Raw genomic sequence first — 18,052 nt, 5'->3', positions numbered from 1 at the left:
ATATACTACATGGCTGTGCAATATATTACGTGGCTGTGCAATATACTACGTGGCTGTGCAATATATTACATGACTGGGCAATATACTATGCGTCTGCTATATACTACCTGTCTGTGCTATATACTACGTGGCTGGGCAATATACTACGTGGCTGGGCAATATACTACATGGCTGGGCAATATACTACGTGGCTGGGCAATATACTACGTGGGCTGTGCTATATACTACGTGGCTGGGCAATATACTATGTGGCTGTGCTATATACTACGTGACTGTGTTATATACTACGTAGCTGTGCTATATACTACGTGGGCTGTGTTATACGCTACTTGGCTGTGCTATATTTCTCTGCTGTATCTGTGCATCATGAGTCGTGGTATGTGTTAAAGATGGGGGCCCACTGAGACTTCTTTTGCCTGGGGCCCTCAAAAACCTGGAGCAGGCCCTGGCTTCACTGATTGCTCATGCCCTTGTTGTGAACTCTATTTTTAGGCTCCCTCTAGTGGTCACAAGTGGTACTGTGTAGTGTTGTCTTTCTGCAGGTTGGCTGCATCAGCTCGTTCGTTATCCTTGGTTGGTTTCCTATTTAGCTCACCTGGATACTCAGTTCCTTGCCTGCTATCAATGTATTCAGTGCTCTTCAGATTCCTTGTGATTACCTTGCTCCCAGCCTCTCCAAGACAAGCTAAGTTTTTGTTCGTTCATTTTTTGATTATCAGCATTCATCATGTTTCTTGTCCAGCTTGCTAAGATGTGATCTCCTCGCTTGCTGGTTGCTCTAGGGGACTGAGTTTCTCCCCCCACACCGTTAGTTGGTGCGGGGGTTCTTGAAATCTCAGTGTGGATATTTTGTAAGGTTTTTTACTGACCGCACAGACCCCTTTACTATTTTCTGCTATCTAGTATTAGTGGGCCTCATTTGCTGAATCTGTTTTCACCCCTGTGTATGTGCCTTCCTCTTACCTCACCGTTATTATCTGTTGGGGCTTCTATATCTTTGGGGATTATTTCTCTGGAGGCAAGAGAGGTCTTTCTTTCTCTCTAGGGCTAGTTAGTTCCTCAGGCTGGCTCGAGACGTCTAGGATTTTTAGGCACGTTCACCGGCTACTTCTTGTGTGTTTGGATAGGTTCAGATTTGCGGTCAGTCCAGTTTGCCACCTCCCTAGAGCTTGTCCTATGTTTGTTACTTAGCTGGAGTAATTCGTGATCCTCAACCACTAAGGATCATAACATGCCCTGCCGCGAACAATCAGCCATAGGCGCAGTCCGTCCACAAATTGGCGCGGAATTTGAACCACGCTTCGCTAATTGGTCGCGGCCGGCCGGCCGAATCCTGTGTATAAATTGCATTATTCTGAAAACTTCATTAATAAACTACATACATATTCTAAAATACCCGATGCGTTAGAATCGGGCCACCATCTAGTAGTTAATAAATAACATTTCCCACATGTCAACTTTACATCAGCATAGTTTTGGAAACATAATTTTTTTTTGCTAAGTTGTTATAAGGGTTAAAAGTTGACCATCGATTTCTCATTTTTCCAACAAAATTTACAAAACCATTTTTTCTAGGGACCGCATCACATTTGCAGTCACTTTGAGAGATCCATATGACAGAAAATACCCAAAAGTGACACCATTCTAAAAACTGCACCCCTCAAGATGCGCAAAACCACATTTAAGAAGTTTATTAACCCTTCAGGTGCTTCACGAGAATTAAACCAGAAGGAAAAATTAACTTTTAACTTTTTTCACAAAAAAATTAACTTTAGACCCAAACTTTTTTATTTTCACAAGAGTATCAGGACAAAATGGACCACAAAATTTCTTGTGCAATTTTTCCTGAGTATGCCAATACCTAGTATGTGGGGGAAAGCCACTGTTTGAGCGCATGGCAGGGCTCAGAATGGAGGGAGCATTGTTTGACTTTTTCAATGCAAAATTGTCTGGAATCGATTGGCGGGCGCCATGTCGTGTTTGGAGACTCCCTGATGTGCCTGTACAGTGGAAACCCCCTAATTCTAACTCCAACCCTAACACAGCCCTAACGCCAACCCTAAACCCAACACACCCCTAACCCTAATCCCAACTCTAACCTTAACCACAACCCTAACCCCAACACAGCCCTAACCCCAACACCACAACCGTAACTGCAACACAACCATAACCCCAACCCTAATCCCTAACCTCAACACAACCCTAACCCAACCATAACCCCAACACAACCATTGACCCCAAAACAACCATAACCCCAACCCTAACACTAGCCCCAACCCTAATACTAGCCCCAACCCTAACACAACCCCAATCCTAACACAACCCCAACCCTAATCCTAACCCTAGCCCCAACACTAACTTTAACCACAAAGAATGAAAAAAATTGAATTTTTTTAAATCTAACTAAGGGGGTGAAAGAGGGAGGTTGATTTACTTTTTTTTTTATTTTGATCACTGTGATAGGGTCTATCACAGTGATCAAAATGAACCAATAACTAATAGGAAAACTCTCCTATTGTTGCAGGGTACCGGCCGGCGCACTGCGCATGCACCCGCCATTTTCTTCCAGGAAGATGACTTGGAGGGCCGGGGGATTGAGCAGCAGGGTATGGGGATGGTGGAGGTAGCGGGGGGCTCTGGGAACCCTATTTCTCTCTCCTCTGATATGCTAGAGTTAGGGTCTTGGCTACCCCTGGTAGCTGGGGGACACTATACACTTATTTCTCAGCGCTGTTAAAAAGCGGCACTGAGGAATAAGTACCCTTAACTGCCGCCATTAAAAGGCATGTCAGCAGTCGTTAAGGGGCTAAAGGGATGGTTACTTAAGCAACAAATATCTATGGATGAAAAATAAATGATTCATGGGGGTTCTGAGCTTCGGGATCCCTACTGATCATGAGAATTAAAGAGGTTGTCCACTACTAGGACAACCCCTTCTTAAACTAAATGTTTGGCCCCAATAAAATAATAAAGCCTATACTCACCTCCTGTGCTGGCTCTGGTCAGGGTTCGCGGTCCTGGGGCTGTGATGCAGTGTTGTGACACATGACGCCAGCACCCAATCAGCACTGGCATCACTGTCTCTGCCTTCGGACAAGCTGAACATGAAGAGGAAGCCTGGACTGCAGCTGATCCCAGGCTTCCTCTTCATGTTCAGTTTGTACGAAGGTGGGGACAGTGATGCCAGCGCTGATTGGGTGCCGGGCATCACATGTCATTCCACCACATCACAGCCCCTGGACCGCAATTGCCCACACCGCTCGGAGCTGGCATGGGAGGTGAGTATACTCTTTAATTTTTTATTGGGGACGAACATTTGGTTTAAGAAGGGGTTGTCCTAGTAGTGGTCAACCCCTTTAAAGTCTCAAATCCCTCTATGTAATCAGATTGGGTAGTTAGCGTATGAGACCACTACTCCATTTGGTGTCCATGCAGGAAAAATTGCACAACAAACTGAGAGGTCCATTTTTTCCTTTTAGCCCTTATAAAAATTAAAAATTTTGGGCTAAAACACATTTTAGTGGAAAAAATGTAATTATTCTTTCATCACGGCCCAATGATATAAATTTATGTGAGACACATATGGTGTCAATGTGATCACTGCACTCCTAGACGAATTAACTGAGAGGTATAGTTTTCAAAATGACATCACTTATGGGGGGTTTCTGGCTTTTTTATGTGAACTTTTAGCCAGAAAAAATTGCATTGAAAAACTCTATGTGAACATACCTCTCTGCCCTAATTCACATACACATGGGTCCACATAAAACGGATTGTTTCTCCTTTTTGTGATGGTCAATTCTTCTTCTGTTTGCTTTCTGTGCTTCTGTTTTTACTATCCCTGTGTCATCTGTTTTTAATGTATACTAAAAAATCCTAAGGAGAACCATTTTGTCTAACACTTCCCCAAGGAAAGAGTTTAAGATAGAAAGTTTGTTTTTTTTGTATTTTTTCCCAAAAGTCTATTACACTGAGAACAAAGGGCCTGTGTACGAGAAATGCGTATGGGACTTTGTAATATACTTGAGGGAGATTCTGCCTTGTCCTGGGTAGAGAGATGGAGAACGTGAAAAAGTAGAGTAGAAAATACAGCACTGAGGAAGGAACTAGACAGTTAGAAAAGAGAAGTCATACTGAGAATATTGGGACCCTGCCATCCCCTGGGATGAAAAAGGAAACCTAGATAGAGTAGACTGGTAACCAGGTTTTTGAGCTGGTCATCTTGTAAAACAAGTGAGCTGATTCACTGATCAGTGGATATTGAGCTAGAAGTTAATCCATTGCTGACCCCCAACAAACTCAATTTTGAGGATAGAAAGATCCTCACAGATGGTGGATACCCCCTTCCTATCAACAACGCTAAGATCTACCCCAGTCAAGAGTAGTAAACTTAGGCTAGCTTCACACTAGCGTTCGGCAGGGCTGTGGATGAAAGCCTTCTTCCTCCGTGAAGCCGTGCCCACTGCCGCACCTCTTCCTTCAGCTCCGCCTACGTCTGAATATGTGCTGCATACCCTATCTTTAGCATTGGGTACACAGGCCATGCGGAAGTATGCGGATGCCTCCGCATGCGTTGTTTTGAAGCTGTGCCGACTGCAACAAAATGCAACATGTTGTGTTTGACGTAGGTCAGCGCAGCGTCAAGACGACGCATGCAGAGACATCCGCATACATCCGCATGGCGTGTACCTAATGTTAAAGATAGGTACGCAGCACGCATGCAGATGTAGGCAGAGCTGAATGAAGACGCGCGGCAGTGGGTGGGGCTTCACGAAGGAAGAAGGTTTTCATCCACAGCCATGCCGAACGCTAGTGTGAAACTAGCCCTACCAAAACTATAAAGCAACCCAGTACATTTGTTATGGCACAGTTCTTAAAAATCTATTAGTTCTAGAAATGTGACCTCTTTGTAGCTACACTGGATATAAGTTCCTCACGTCCTTTATCCATTGACATATGATATCAGCAATAATAGAAAGCTCTGCAAGAGTCCTGCTCAGTAGATTATGTGAAAGTGAAAGCAAAGAGAGGCTAGAATCCTCCTACAACCCCTCGCTGAAATTCTGATGTCCGTGGCCAGTAGAAGATGAGCATCCATCCTGATCTCTCTGCAGCAAACCTGGGTATCCTTTGGACCCCAAAGGACTATATAATGATTACCCCTTGGATCTTGGTCAGACGCCTCTCACCCAACCAAACCAGAACTCACACTTTGTACTGACGAGGGGCAGTACGTCAAAATACAGGGTCTGCAAATTGAGATTATGGTTTGGCTTTCATCACAAGACTCGTTAGAGGGTCAATATTGACTTTTAGGATTGCTACTTCCAATAGGTGGCCCTAGAATTCTAGTCCTCTTCCTTTTTTTAAAGAGACAATATGCTGCAACACAGAAATCAGGACAGATCCTCATCCTTTACTGACCAGTCCGCAGCTGTCTGGACTGTCGTGCCTAGTGAATGGGGGTAGCTTGCAGTCTGCTTGGCTGTACACTGAACAGCCATGCAGATGAACAGGAACACAGCGTCTTAGTAGAATGCATAAATTCATTTTTTGGAGATGTATCTACATCTTTAATTTGGTCCCAAACATGAATTACCATAGACTGTGTACAGAAATTGACTGCTGCAAAATTACATGAAGACAGTCATGAAGCTGGCATTTTAATAATATGCCCCATGAATACTTTCAAAAAGGATGTGGGTACAAGTTTTATTTCTAGAATTTAAGTTATATTTTTACAAAAAAAAAACCTTGCAGGGAATATGTCAGCCTTCTCGTCTAACATTTGTGACTGTAAAAGTTGTGGTTTGTGTTTTTCGCGTCCTGTTATGATTCAAAAGTCACCAGAATGCGGTATGGTCTCAGGTATCAATATAATAAGAAATTATGTTTTATATTGAGAACATGAAGTCAGAGCTTACAGAATTTCTGGGTCCTAAATTATTTACACAGTTTTCTGGCACATAAGTTTGTACAAAAATGTTGTAACTTTTTGGATTTTACGCCAACCTCATCACTCTTCTAAACAGTTATTGGGGCTCATCATGGTAGATACATGGTCAACCCTGGGACAAAAATTACTAACAATTTACACCACAAATTGATGTAAATTATTGCAGAAATCTACTTGAGCTGAGAGCTGGCTTAGGTCTATGTTTGTGGTTCATGAAAAACCCAAAGATGTGCCAAATTTCTTATCAGACGTGTTCCTGTTAAAAATTTGGCAAATTTTACTCCAGCAGGCTATTAACCAAGAAAGAAAATGCCAGTCTTGATTAACCCCTTAACGACCGCTGCTGCACCTTTTCACGGCGGTAATTAAGAGTACTTAAACCAAAAGTGTATAGCGCCCCCAGAGTCGGATTTTCTATGGGGTCTCGGCTGCTGAGGATAGCCGAGACACCAGAGAACATGATTCGGGTTGGTTTTTACCAACCCCGGGGTTGCGATCACCGTTATTAACCGTATAACGGCGACCGCAAAAAATAAAAAGTCCAATTTGCCATTTAATTTCTCTCTCCTTTGATGTGATCGCACATCAGAGGAGAGGGAAATAGGGTCCCCAATCCCCCCCAGTACCTCCCGGGATCCCTTGGGAGCCCTGCTTCCCCTCACGGCCGCTGGCGTCTTTTTCCGGTAAGAAAATGGCGGGCGCCTGCGCCCTATCACAGTGATCAAAATAAAAAAAAATAGTAAATCAACCCTCTTTATCACCCCCTTAGATAGGGAAAAATAATTAGATAAAAATATATATTTATTTCCATTTTTCCATTAGGGTTAGAGTTGGGCTAAAGTTAGGGTTAGGATTAGGGCTAAAGTTAGGGTTAGGGCTAAAGTTAGGGTTGGGGCTAAAGTTAGGGATAGGGTTGGGGCTAAAGTTAGGGTTAGGGTTGAGGCTAATGTTAGGGTTAGGGTAGGGGCTAAAGTTAGGGTTAGGGCTAGAGTTGGGATTAGGGTTAGGGTTGGGATTAGGGTTAGGGTTGGGATTAGAGTTAGGGGTGTGTCAGGGTTAGGTTTGTGGTTAGGCTTATGGTTAGGGGTGTGTTGGGTTAGGGTTGGAGTTAGGGTTGGGATTAGGGTTAGGGGTGTGATGGGTTAGGGGTGTGGTTATGGTTAGGGTTGGGATTATGGTTAGGGTTGGAGTTAGAATTGGGGGGTTCCACTGTTTAGGCACATCAGGGGCTCTCCAAACACGACATGATGTCCAATCTCAATTCTGCATTGAAAAAGTCAAACGGTGCTCCTTCCCTTCCAAGCTCTGCCGTGTGCCCAAACAGTGGTTTACCCACACATATGGCATATCGGCATACTCAGGACATATTGGACAACAACTTTTGTGGTCCAATATCTCCTGTGACCCTTGTGAATATAACAAATTGGGGGCTAAAAATCATTTTTGTGGAAAAAAAAATATTTTTTATTTTCACGGCTCTGCATTATAAACTTTAGTGAAACACTTGGGGGTTCAAAGTTCTTACAACACATCTAGATAAGTTCCTTGGGGGTCTAGTTTTCAAAATGAGGTCACCTGTGTGGGTTTCTACTGTTTAGGCACATCAGGGGACACAACATGATGCCCGCAGACCATTCCATCAAAGTCTGCAATCCAAAACATCACCACTTCCCTTCCGAGCCCGGACGTGTGCCCAAACAGTAGTTTTCTCCCACATGTTGGGAACCAGCATGCTTAAGACAAATTGGACAACAAGTTTTGGGGTACAATTTTTCCTGCTACCCTTTTACCCTTTTCCTGTTACCCTTTTTAAATTTTCAAGGCTCTACATTATAAACTTTAGTGAAACAATTGGGGGTTCAAAGTGCTCACCACACATCTAGATAAGTTCCTTGGATGGTCTAGTTTCCAATATGGGGTCACTTATAGGGGTTTTTTCACTGTTTAGGCACATCAGGGGCTCTCCAAACGCGACATGGCATCCAATCTCAATTCCAGCCAATTCTACACTGAAATAGTCAAACGGCGCTCATTCCCTTTCGAGCTCTGCCATTCACCCAAACAGTGGTTTACCCCCACATATGGTTTATCGGTGTATTTAGGACAAATTCCACAACAACTTTGGAGGTCTAATGCCTCCTGTTACCCTTGGGAAAATAAAAATTTTGGGGTGAAAATATCATTTTTGTGGAAAAAATATGATTTTTTATTTTCCCGGCTCTACGTTATAAACTTGTGTGAACCAGTTGTGGGTTCAAAGTGCTCACCACCATCTAGGTAAATTCCTTGGGGGGTCTAGTTTCCAAAATGGTGTCCCTTGTGGGGGGTTTCCACTGTTTAGGCACATCAGGGGCTCTACAAACGCGACATGGCGTCCGATCTCAATTCCAGCCAATTCTGAATTGAAAAAGTCAAATGATGCTCCTTCCCTTCCAAGCTCTGCCATGCGCCCAAACAGTGGTTTACCCCAACATATGGGGTATCGGTGTATTCAGGAGAAAATGCACAACAAATTTTATGGTTCATTTTCTCTATTTACATTTGTGAAAATATAAAAACTGGTTCTGAAATAAAATGTTTGTGAAAAAAAGTTAAATGTTCAATTTTTCCTTTCACATTTCTTCAGTTCCTGTGAAGCACTTAAAGGGTTAATTAACTTCTTGAATGTGGTTTTGAGCACCTTGAGGGGTGCGTTTTTTAGAATGGTATCACTTTTTGCTATTTTCTGTCATGTACACCCCTCAAAGTGACTTCAGATGTGCTGTGGTCCCTTAAAAAAATGGTGTTGTGAAAATGAGAAATCGCTGGTCAACTTCTAACCCTCATCACTTCCTAACAAAAAAAAAATTTGTTTCCAAAATTGTGCTGATGTAGAGTAGACATGTGGGAAATGTTATTTATTAAGGATTTTTTGTTACATATCTCTCCGACTAAAGGGCATAAAAATAAAAAATTTTAAAATTGCTAAATTTTCAAAATTTTCACCATATTTCCGTTTTTTTTTCATAAATAAATGCAAGTCATATCAAAGAAATTTTAACACTGCCATGAAGTACAATATGTTGCGAAAAAACATTCTCAGAATCAGCAGGATCCGTTAAAGCGTTCCAGAGTTATAAACTCATGAAATGACAGTGGGCAGAATTGTAAAAATTGGACTGGTCATTAAGCTGCAAATTGGCTCTGTCACTAAGGGGTTAATTTCTTTCCATTTTACAAAAAAAACAAGCAGTCATCCTCACCTGGTGTTCAAAATGAAAGGATGATTACTGTATATGGTGATGATGCACCTTCTTGCTACCAAGTAAAGTTTTGTGCCAAGCAGTTTAAATGGTGCAGGGAACCAATTGAAGATTCAGGCTGACTTATTGAAGCATCTTCAGAGGAAATGTACCCTAAAATGAAGACCATGATTTTGGAAGAACATTGAGTCAAAGTTGGTGTTATAGCTCATGAATTAAGCATTTCAATTGGCACGGTTTCCAGTGCAGCGCCCCAGAGTCCTGGTCGTTGCAGTACTGTTGTTCCGCCACTAAGGGGAGCTATGGTACGTCTGATGGCACTGAAGAAGTTCACCTGACCAGGTATCACAGACACCAATACACTTCACAGTCTGGCCTCCAGGGGGAGCTAAGGGTGCTATGTATTAGGCCACTCCTCACAGTCTGGTAAAACTGGGGGTTAGATAGGAAGTTAGGGAGAAGCTGACTGGGTTGGAACCAGGCAATATCCTGTGGCAGAGGCTGTTGCAGGGGAAGATTCAGGGGGGTCCCTGTCAGGGGTGGGATCCTGACAGAGGCCTAGCGAACAGAAAGAACGTTACGGGACCGCGCCTGCACTTCATTGCGGCAGTACCCCAAGAAAGGACAAGAAGCGAGGTTTATTGTGAAGAGTGAGAAACGAGATCAACGCAACAAGGAGAAACACCAGTAGGAGTCATGCTGTAAGACGAGGCAACATCCTACTGAGGCGCGTAGCCGGTGGCCGGAAACGCCGAGGAAGTATTGAGCTCCAGGCCTTACTTCAAACCTACGGCAGGACAGTCAGTTATAGGCGGGCTGTCTCACCTAAATCACCTAAGCAGACATAGGGGGCAACAGTTGGAGAGGGGCGACTCTTGGGTCCCGGAAGACCTCCAAGCCTACCCGTCATACGGGTGCGTCCTAGCCATATCATCTGGGGGGGATGGAGAAGAACATCAGAATCAGTTGTGAGGGAACTTCAGAAACAGACACAACAGTTGTGAGGACTATCCCGAGGTGCTAAGCAGGGAAAGACTACAACACACAAGCGCTAGAAGGTAGGCACAGATTTCCACTTGCAAAGGGAACTCTGGAGGTGCCATCGGACCGGCCGGACTCGGACAGCCCTGTTAACCATACTCTGGACTGAGGATCCTGAAGCCTTCAGTAAAGAGGTAAAGAGACTGCAACCCTGTGTCCTCGTTATTCACCGCGAACTGCACCACACCATCATTACTCTCAACTTTCACTGGACGCCCCTCAGCAGGGTCACGGACCGGGTCTAGCCACTGTGACAATCCCAGACTCGAGACAGAGAGGCCCGGTACCGGGTACCCCTCGGCCCTGCGGCACTGGGGGCGCTCCACCAGTATCATTCATAATGTTCTGATTGGTCAGTTCCCAGTGGATGCCACAAATGTTGATTCCTGAGCAAAAAACTTTGCCAGCAATTTAGCCAAGAGATTTTAACGTGCGGATGATGAAACATGGGTCCACCACCATGATCCTGAGACCGAACAAGACTCCATGCAATGAAAGTACAAAGAGTCACCAACTCCAGAGAAATTTTTTTGTCCAGCAGTCAGCTGGAAACATGATAGGAACAGTATTTTTTAATACAGAAGGCATTTTATTCATACCACAAAAGACAACAATTACTTAAGCCAACATGCTTCAACAAGCCTTCTATTCTGAGGACATACGATCAATGGAGACAAAGTGTAATAAGTGTGTTGATGTCAAAGGTTATCAAATCAGAAAGTAGTAAGTTCATTTTTCTCCTAAAATTTCATTTTCATATTCAGGCAGATAAATTGAACAACCCTCGAAACATTTACAAGTGAAATGAATATGCTGAGTCTTCCAGCTAATTACAACTGCTATAGATCTTCAGTGTCTGTGTCATTGTCTGTTGAATCCTTAGGCCATTGTATTCTTTAGGAATCACTGTAGTATTTAGTTTTATAAATGTTAACGCCTTAGCTATTTTTTTTTTTCAATTTAAGCGCTCTATATGGGCATGTACATCATAGGAAGCAGGGCAATATGATATCCTGATATCTACAACGTAATGTCTTATTCCACAGAAGGCCTCATTTTTCTTCTATGTAAAGTAGCTCTTCCAGGCTATCGGGAGGATGTTGCCTGGAAGATAACTCTGCCTCTATAGGTTCTTTTAAATAAAAAGTGCACTTTACCAGTCAGACAAGTAACTAACACAGTAGAGGAGAAATGAAATTTGTCTTCTTGCAAACACATTTTCTGCTTCTCTCTCAGCTCTGCTGTACTGCATCAATATTACAACCCTGTCTGCCTTAGAGATGGAAGCTGAGAGGAGCCTGCGTGTCAGGTATAATAACACACAGCGCTGCAGTGAGATCAGGAGAGCAGAGAGTGGCCATTGCACAGCACACTTGTAATGCCGTTTTCTATTAAAATAAGCTCTGGAGGCAACATCCTTCACCTGGAAGAATTTATATGAAGTGATAAATGATGATTTCTCAACAACAAGGCATCTGATATGAGACACACAGGGAGGACTTTTTTCAACAGTCTATAACCTGTATGCACATATTAATAGTGTAGATATTGGAGATCAAATGTAGCGTGTGGTGAAAGATTAACTTTAAGGTCCCCATATTCATTAGACTAATGCCATATGAACCCGACAACGAACAGTCTAACATGTATGTGCATAACCGATTTCGGATTGCATTTCTCTCTCAGAGATAAGGTAGATTCTTTTGGCTGGTCCCTACTCTACTCTATTAAACATTTCCCAATACTCTTTTTAGGTATATTTTTCTTTACGGTAATGTGTCACATACATCTTTTTAAATTACCAATAATGCCACATACAAGGGACAAATACCATCACACCATGGCCCAACCACATATTATCACCACATAGTGACCAAATAATACCACGTACAAGGGAAAAATACTGCCACACCATGACCAGAACACATATTACCACCACATAGTGACCAAATAATACCACATACAAGGAACAACTACCATCACACCATGTCCAGGCTACATATTACCACCACATAATGATTGAATAATACCACATACAAGGGACAAATACCGCCACACTATGACCAGACCACATATTACCAACACATAGTGACTGAATACTACAATATTGATCATTAATAAAAAAAATACAATACTAATATTACCATAAGTGCCATCATACACAGGAGCTCTGTACATTGTATACAGTGTATATTGTCAGTGTACAGGTAATACAGTGATCACCAGTGACATTATACACAGGAGCTCTGTATTTACTGTCAGTGTACGGATAATACAGTGATCACTGGTGACATTATACACAGGAGCTCTGTATATAGTGTCAATGTACAGGTAATACAGGGATCACCGGTGACATTATTCACAGGAGCTCTGTATATATTGTGAGTGTACAGATAATACAGTGATCACCAGTGACATTATATAGAGGAGCTCTGTATACAGTGTACAGATAATACAATGATCACCAGTGACATTTTACACAGGAGCTCTGTATATAGTATCAGTATATACAGTGGGGCAAAAAAGTATTTAGTCATTCAGCAATAGTGCAAGTTCCACCACTTAAAAAGATGAGAGGCGTCTGTAATTTACATCATAGGTAGACCTCAACTATGGGAGACAAACTGAGAAAAAAAAATCCAGAAAATCACATTGTCTGTTTTTTTATCATTTTATTTGCATATTATGGTGGAAAATAAGTATTTGGTCAGAAACAAAATTTCATCTCAATACTTTGTAATATATCCTTTGTTGGCAATGACAGAGGTCAAACGTTTTCTGTAAGTCTTCACAAGGTTGCCACACACTGTTGTTGGTATGTTGGCCCATTCCTCCATGCAGATCTCCTCTAGAGCAGTGATGTTTTTGGCTTTTCGCTTGGCAACACGGACTTTCAACACCCTCCAAAGGTTTTCTATAGGGTTGAGATCTGGAGACTGGCTAGGCCACTCCAGGACCTTGAAATGCTTCTTACGAAGCCACTCCTTTGTTGCCCTGGCGGTGTGCTTTGGATCATTGTCAAGTTGAAAGACCCAGCCACATTTCATCTTCAATGCCCTTGCTGATGGAAGGAAGTTTGCACTCAAAATCTCACGATACATGGCCCCATTCATTCTTTCATGTACCCGGATCAGTCGTCCTGGCCCCTTTGAAGAGAAACAGCCCCAAAGCATGATGTTTCCACCACCATGCTTTACAGTAGGTATGGTGTTTGATGGATGCAACTCAGTATTCTTTTTCCTCCAAACACGACAAGTTGTGTTTCTACCAAACAGTTCCAGTTTGGTTTCATCAGACCATAGGACATTCTCCCAAAACTCCTCTGGATCATCCAAATGCTCTCTAGCAAACTTCAGACGGGCCCGGACATGTACTGGCTTAAGCAGTGGGACACGTCTGGCACTGCAGGATCTGAGTCCATGGTGGCGTAGTGTGTTACTTATGGTAGGCCTTGTTACATTGGTCCCAGCTCTCTGCAGTTCATTCACTAGGTCCCCCCGCGTGGTTCTGGGATTTTTGCTCACCGTTCTTGTGATCATTCTGACCCCACGGGGTGGGATTTTGCGTGGAGCCCCAGATCGAGGGAGATTATCAGTGGTCTTGAATGTCTTACATTTTCTAATTATTGCTCCCACTGTTGATTTCTTCACTCCAAGCTGGTTGGCTATTGCAGATTCAGTCTTCCCAGCCTGGTGCAGGGCTACAATTTTGTTTCTGGTGTCCTTCGACAGCTCTTTGGTCTTCACCATAGTGGAGTTTGGAGTCAGACTGTTTGAGGGTGTGCACAGGTGTCTTTTTATACTGATAACAAGTTTAAACAGGTGCCATTACTACAGGTAATGAGTGGAGGAAAGAGGAGACTCTTAAAGAAGAAGTTACAGGTCTGTGAGAGCCAGAAATCTTGATTGTTTGTTTCTGACCAAATACTTATTTTCCACCATAATATGCAAATAAAATGATAAAAAAACAGACAATGTGATTTTCTGGATTTTTATTTCTCAGTTTGTCTCCCATAGTTGAGGTCTACCTATGATGTAAATTACAGACGCCTCTCATCTTTTTAAGTGGTGGAACTTGCACTATTGCTGAATGACTAAATACTTTTTTGCCCCACTGTAGTCTCAGTGTGCAGGTAACAAACTGACTCACCGGTGAAGTCTCTAGTTGAAGTCCTTCATCTTCACTCTTCTACTTCATGCAGCACAGACTGTCATCACTTATTCCAGCCAGAACTCATCTCTGCATAAAATGACACAGTTTTCTAGACTGCGCCCAGAGCACAGTCCCCAACATCTACACTACGCAGCTGAATACAGACGTGCACACACTATTAATATATAATTAGTTATTATACAACCCACCATTCCAAATATAAATTATAATCCACCACTGTGCCGCCACTAACTGCAAATAGCCACTTTCCTTACCCAATAAATAAATAAATTAGCACCTGTCCTTTTCCCCCCAATTCATTACCAGTAACACCTCATCATCCTCAACATCCCCCACTGTACCTACCACTTCCCCGATTAATTTTATTTACATGCCCACCTCTTCCCTAATTCATTAAGTGATGTCCTCTCTCTTTCCCACCCTCAATCTATCATCATTTGCTCTCCCACACACTCAATTCATTATTTAATCTCCCCCACCCCCAATTCATTATCATTTGCTGTCCACCATCCAGGGCCGGACTGGCCATTGGGCACTTCTGGCAAATGCCAGAAGGGCCAGTGCCAGTCGTGGGCCGCTCGATCCGCCTCCCCCCGCCGCCGCCGACTCACCCCCCTGCCGCCGCATTCATACAGTTGAATGCAATGAAGGAGGAGAGAGTGTCTACAGACGCTCCCTCTCCCATCATTCTCCGCTCTGCCTCTGACACTGCGGGTGCGGGTGGGGACATTCTCGGGGGGGGGGAGGAGGAAAGATGCGGGCTGTGCTGGATATACCCCTGTGTGGGCTGTGCTGGATATACCACTGTGTGGGCTGTGCTGTATATACCACTGTGCGGGCTGTGCTGTATATACCACTGCGGGCTGCGCTGGATATACCACTGAGCGGGCTGTGCTGTATATACCACTGTGCGGGCTGTGCTGTATATACCACTGTGCGGGCTGTGCTGGATATACCACTGTGCGGGCTGTGCTGGATATACCACTGTGCGGCCTGTGCTGGATATACCACTGTGCGGGCTGTGCTGGATATACCACTGTGCGGGCTGTGCTGGATATACCACTGTGCGGGCTGTGCTGGATATACCACTGTGCGGGCTGTGCTGGATATACCACTGTGCGGGCTGTGCTGGATATACCACTGTGCGGGCTGTGCTGGATATACCACTGTGCGGGCTGTGCTGGATATACCACTGTGCGGGCTGTGCTGGATATACCACTGTGCGGGCTGTGCTGGATATACCACTGTGCGGGCTGTGCTGTATATACCACTGTGCGGGCTGTGCTGGATATACCACTGTGTGGGCTGTGCTGGATATACCACTGTGCGGGCTGTGCTGGATATACCACTGTGCGGGCTGTGCTGGATATACCACTGTGCGGGCTGTGCTGTATATACCACTGTGCGGGCTGTGCTGTATATACCACTGTGCGGGCTGTGCTGGATATACCAATGTGCGGGCTGTGCTGGATATACCACTGTGCGGGCTGTGCTGGATATACCACTGTGCTGGATATACCACTATGCGGGCTGTGCTGGATATACCACTGTGCGGGCTGTGCTATATATACCACTGTGCTGGATATACCACTGTGCGGGCTGTGCTGGTTATACTACTGTGCGGGCTGTGCTGTATATACCACTGTGCGGGCTGTGCTGTATATACCACTGTGCGGGCTGTGCTGTATATACTAGTGTGCGGGCTGTGCTGTATATACTACTGTGTGGGCTGTGCTGTATATACTACTGTGTGGGCTGTGCTGTATACTGCTGTGTGGGCTGTGTTATCTACTATGCGGGCTGTGCTATATACTATGCAGGCTTTGCTATATACTATGGGGAGTATATTATTTTCTATGGGGAGGCCATGTTATGTACTATGTGGCTGTGGTATATACTATTGTGGGGGTATATTATATTCTATGGGGGAGGTTGGGTTATATACTATGGGGGAGGTTGTGTTATATACTATGGGGGCTGCATTATATTCTATGGGGGGCTACATTATATATTATGGGGAGGTGGGCTGTATTATATTCTATGGGGTTACATTATACTCTGTGGGGTGGCTGCATTATACTCTGTGGTTGCCGCATTATATTCTGTAGGGTGGTGGCTACATTATACTATATGTGGGCTGCATTATACTGTATCGAGGACTATGGGGAATATGTTATACTATATGAAGAACTATGGGGTGCATTATACTATGGGAAGTGAATTGTACTACATGGATGACTATGGCGGTGCATTATACTATATGGAGCACTATGAGGAGTGTATTATGCTATATGGAGGATTATGAGGAGTGTATTATACTATGTGGAGGACTGAGCAGTGTATTTTAATATATGGAGGACTATAGGGAGTGTATTATACTATATGGAGGACTGTGGAGCACATTATAATATATGGAGGACTATGGGGTGTATTTTACTAAACAAGTAAAATGCTGCATATTCAGATTGTTTTTGCCGGAACAAAAATCATTGTTCTCAGCAGCACATCGCCGGTGTATACTGTAGATGTGCTGCTGATAACATGATACTGTATGGGGATCGGTTAGTGATCTGTTAGTGATCGTTCTGTCCCATCATTCTTTCTCAGACGGTGGAAAGCGGCCTGAACTCAGCGCTTGTAAATACAACCGAAATGCTTTTGTGTGATGTGCAATATGTTAGCATTTGGGGCCCCATTTTAAACTTTGCCTAGGCGTAGGGCCCCACTTTGCCTAAAACCGGCCCTGCCTACAAGTGTACAAACATATTATAAAGTCACCATGTGACAAGTGGGCCTGTGTAACTTCAAATGCCAGGGCTGAATTTTAGTCCCAGTCCGGCCCTGCCACCATCCCCACTTTCAATTCATTATCATTTTCTGCACCCCACCCTGAATTCATCATAATTTACCCTCTCCCCCACCCCACCCTCAAGTCATCATCATTTTTTCTACCCACCTTCCCACTCACAAGTCATCATCATTTTTTCTACCCACCTTCCCACTCACAAGTCATCATTATTTGCTCTCTCCACCCCCCATCTTCAGTTCATCATATTCTGTCCCCCATTCAATTCATCATTTGCTGTCCCCTGTCCCCAGCCTCAATTCACCATTTGCTGTCCCCTACTCCTAATTCATCATTATTTGCGCTCACCCACCTCAATAAATCATCATTAACTATCCCCCATCCCACACCCTCAATTCATCATATGCTCCCCTTAAGTCCATTTAAATCATTTTAGAAAAAAAAAAAAAGCTTTTCATATCTACCTCTCATATGATTCCCTGCAGCAGCACTTCTGGACTGGTGTCCTGGCGAGTGGTGCGCATACATGCTGGCGCGTACACGATGACGTTTTCATGTATACACCATCAAAAGCATGGACTAGACTGACTGGGAGCTACATGGAACTCCAAGAAGGCTCCCTATAATGGCACACGATACTTTATTATACTCTGTGGCCCGGTGAGCAGAAGCACATGAGGGGAGTCCGGACTGGGTCCAGGCCCCCCTTCTGTCCTTCTGTTCACCGTGTCCCATACAGCTGTAAGAGCAGTAATGCCCTGATTGCGGCCCTGCTGCAGAGCAAAAAGTGATGGTTGCACAGGAACTGCAGAGATGTATAGGCAATCTGTTATC

The 18,052-nt window shown here is 43.9% G+C and overlaps 1 protein-coding gene across 1 annotated transcript in view; it reads left to right on the top strand.

Annotated features, from left to right (window-relative positions):
- Window positions 1-18,052, top strand: part of ITGAE (integrin subunit alpha E) — a 179,764-nt gene that overhangs the window by 20,604 nt on the left and 141,108 nt on the right. The gene's annotated exons all lie outside the window — the stretch shown is intronic.

The sequence above is a fragment of the Ranitomeya variabilis genome, chromosome 3 (assembly GCF_051348905.1).
Source record: "Ranitomeya variabilis isolate aRanVar5 chromosome 3, aRanVar5.hap1, whole genome shotgun sequence".
NCBI lineage: Eukaryota > Metazoa > Chordata > Amphibia > Anura > Dendrobatidae > Ranitomeya > Ranitomeya variabilis.
This window is presented reverse-complemented; position numbering and strand designations above follow the sequence as displayed.